Consider the following 4,427-nt stretch of genomic DNA (forward strand, 5'->3'; position numbering starts at 1 on the left):
TGTAATTTCCACTCATACGAAATTGCAGTAATATAACAGTAATATAACGTGTTACTAAAATGTTACATATAAATGAAATATAATTATTCTTCTTCCTCTTTCTTACAACTATAGTTTGTTTAATTTAATTTTCCTAAACGTTATGCAAAGTTAGTACTTTGCTCTTATTTATTATTCGTTCAAAAATGTACCACTTCATTGTAGAAATGGATTTATAATACAAGTTGTACCGTGCCGTGATCATCGTTCTATATATATTTGTATCATATTTTACATACGAGAAACGGAAGCCATCTAGCGGACGACTCGACATCTGTATGTTAAAAATGGTATATAACATAGACATAATATGCAAATATTACAGTTATATAACATCGCATATTTAAATTATTATGTTATATTATTATAACCAATATATAACAGAGCAATATAACAGTTTTATAACACAGTTATATTGCAGTTACAAAGAAAATTATGTAACTTTAACATTAATAACATATAACAGTTGTTATATTGCGTGTTACTTCTGTGTTATATAACAGTTATATTTTGTGTTTGCTGGGTTAGCTTTCTATATCTCAAAATAAAGCTCTTGAAAATGTAAGATTTCATATGAAAAAGTTTTATTTCATATTTGTGACTAACATTTTCTGTATTATCAACTTAATATACAATCAATTAGCCTATTAATATACAGCTATAACCTTAAAAGTTTGTATTGACAAAATCGTAAGCAAGTGGATTGAATATAATAGAACGCTATAGCTGATATAATAAATTCTATATAATGATAATTATTAACTTACCCTGATTTGATCCTTATTCATGTTTTGTTTTAAACTTTTTGTGTACAATACACAATATCCTTTTGTAACACATAATAACACGCACGAACTGGCACGAACATGCACTAATACACATCCATCGGCGTATCTTCCGCCAGAATTGAAATCGACGTAATAACAAAACGACGTAACAGAGTAAAATAACTAGGCGAAGTTTTCCAGTAACTTCAGGTTACGCTTACGCAAGTTACGCTCCATGTAATGGCACCCTAATAATCTAGATACAGATTACGTAAAACATATGGGCATGTAGATAAAATAAAGATGATTCTGTTTGAGTGCATCTAGATAAAAGATATATTAGTTAAGTTTATCTAGATACTTTTAAGATAATATTTAAAATAATTTAGGATATATAAAAATAATACACTCGAAACAACTACAGAAAATAGACATATATTTCAATACATTATACACCTTATTTTTCATATCATATAAATTTATAACATAAATTTGAAAAATATATGTATTTCTAGAAGAATATTTTTTAAAGACATTTATGTATTCTTTTCTTTCTCTCTTTTCTCTCCTCAGTATTTAAAATGTTTGATATAATTACAAAAAATGCAAGTTACATAATAGAAAAACTGTTACATATTGTTACTTATTTTATAAATTTTCTCATACAAAATGTGTCGCTAAATTTAATGCAAAATTATAATCTTTCATCACAAATCAAATTTTTTTCATTCATGATTGTGATGATTTAAAAATTTTGGATATCTTCAGGGATGATCCCAGTTGCGCATAGAATAAATCGGACACAGCAGGTTTAGTGAATCGGACATGAATCTAATCGGACACAATAAGAAACAGACACACCGCGTGTGGAATCGGACACAGTGATAATCGTACACAACGCTAATCGGACACATGGCAATCGGACACAATGTCAATTGCGCACAGTAGGAAACGGACACACAGTGGTTGCAATCGGACACAATAGGAAATGGACACACGGTGGTTGCAATCGGACACAGTAGGAAACGGAGACACGATGGTTGCAAACGGACACAGTAGGAAACGAACACATGTTCCGTGACAGTTTTCCTAACCTGGAAATGTTATTTGTAAGGACTTTTCTATTTCTATTTCTTTATATGGCGTAGCGATGCTACCATGCTTACTTTGCGCATACGTGCGATATTTAATAAATTTAGAAAGCACGTGCTGAGAATATATGAAGCGAGGTTCCACGCAAAGTTAAGTTCTACATTGTAACTTCCACGCAGTACTTTTAGTCACCCCAAAGTTTTATTTTTATGTGGAAGAGTACTAGGTGACGGGCGAAGCCCAAGCATATACTTTCCCAGTATAAAAAATTAATAATATTAAAGTAAGAAAGTTTATACTGGAAAAGTATCCACACTGTATCCACACATGTACTTTGCAAGACAAAGCAATGTTTACTCTACATCTAATTTTGACTCTTCCTTATTAGAATGAAACTGTCACGGAACATGTGTCCGTTTCCTACTGTGTCCGATTGCAACCACTGTGTGTCCGTTTCCTACTGTGCGCAATTGGCACTGTGTCCGATTGCCACTGTGTCCGATCAGCGTTGTGTACGATTATCACTGTGTCCGATTCCACACGCAGTGTGTCTGTTTCTTATTGTGTCCGATTGGGTCCGTGTCCGATTCACTAAACCTGCTGTGTACGATTTATTCTGTGTGCAACTGGGCGTCACTCATATCTTCAACATAAAACTGATAAACACTATAAAATTTTTCTAATGCATGTAAAATAGTAATTTTTATTAAAACTTTAAATTTCCAATTTTATTAAAACTTTAAAAAGTCATGGATAATATTCTGTATCATTATATACATCAAAAAATTAGTATTTAATGTATTAGTATTATCAGAGAGGAACCTGAGAGCGGCCAGGCCGCCGTTTACACCTATATTTTTGCATTGAGAAATTTGAGAAATACAACACCGAATGTGAACTTACATTCCATTTAACATGCACATTATACAATTTCATTATGAAAAAAGATCATGTGCATGTTAAATGGAATGTAGTTCACATTCGGTGTTGTATTTCTCAAATTTCTCAATGCAAAAATATAGGTGTAAACGGCGGCCTGGCCGCTCTCAGGTTCCTCTCTGATAATACTAATACATTAAATACTAATTTTTTGATGTATATAATGATACAGAATATTATCCATGACTTTTTAAAGTTTTAATAAAATTGGAAATTTAAAGTTTTAATAAAAATTACTATTTTACATGCATTAGAAAAATTTTATAGTGTTTATCAGTTTTATGTTGAAGATATGAGTGACGCCCAGTTGCACACAGAATAAATCGTACACAGCAGGTTTAGTGAATCGGACACGGACCCAATCGGACACAATAAGAAACAGACACACTGCGTGTGGAATCGGACACAGTGATAATCGTACACAACGCTGATCGGACACAGTGGCAATCGGACACAGTGCCAATTGCGCACAGTAGGAAACGGACACACAGTGGTTGCAATCGGACACAGTAGGAAACGGACACATGTTCCGTGACAGTTTCATTCTAATAAGGAAGAGTCAAAATTAGATGTAGAGTAAGTTCACATTCGGTGTTGTATTTCTCAAATTTTTCAATGCAAAAATATGGGCGTAAACGGCGGCCTGGCCGCTCTCAGGTTCCTCTTTGGTATTATAGTATCGATGCATTAATGTCATTTAGTGCGCTCATATTTACAAAACCAAGTTAAAAACATAAAAAATATACTAAACTATTGCATGTTATAGAGAGAGGATACGACTATTGTAATTAATGAAAAAATACTATAAATATAACAAGTAATATGTATACTGTGCAGTGAGAAGCCTTCATTTGCGCACAGTACTATTGAACACGTTGCAAATGGACACCGTGATATTAGGCACATAAGGTTGCGCACCGTTCGATTGGACACATTACTTTTGCGCACAATGCGTTTGGACACATACACTGTTGGAAAATTTTTCTTGTTAAAAAATATGCCGGTTAACATTTTTGTGTTAAATATTTAACACATTGTGCACCTATTTTTAATTTTACACAATAGATATGTTCCGTATTATTAGTGACAAGATTTTATCTGTTAAAATTTACAGAAAAATATGTTGAGAGTAAAGATCGTCAGTTGTTATTGTTACTTCTTGATCTTCGTTTCGTGATCTCGACGTGTCTCTATTAGAGTGCTATTCTTTACAGAAATCTGCTTTATTTTGTCAAGTATTAAAGTTACAATTTAATGTAATTTACAAACAGTTTTGAATTAAAAAGTTTTAATTATAATACAATTTTAAATAAAAACAATCATAGTATCGATCGTTGTTGTCAACAGATGGTGTTCTTCCTAGAGCATACGGTCTTCCTAAAATACATAAAAATGGTTTTCCCTTAGAATTATAGTCTCATATACAAACAGTCCACTTACGCATTATCTTCGTTTTTACACGACATTATTTACAATAATGTTATTTTTCCAAAAAGTCGCGTGAGTAATAGTTTTCAATTAGTTAATATCTTGAGAGATTCTATTGTTGATTCTAATTGCCAGTTTGCGTCGTTAGATGTTGTTTCGTTA

This window comes from Ooceraea biroi, chromosome 3 (genome assembly GCF_003672135.1).
Source record: "Ooceraea biroi isolate clonal line C1 chromosome 3, Obir_v5.4, whole genome shotgun sequence".
In the NCBI taxonomy this organism is placed as follows: Eukaryota; Metazoa; Arthropoda; class Insecta; order Hymenoptera; family Formicidae; genus Ooceraea; species Ooceraea biroi.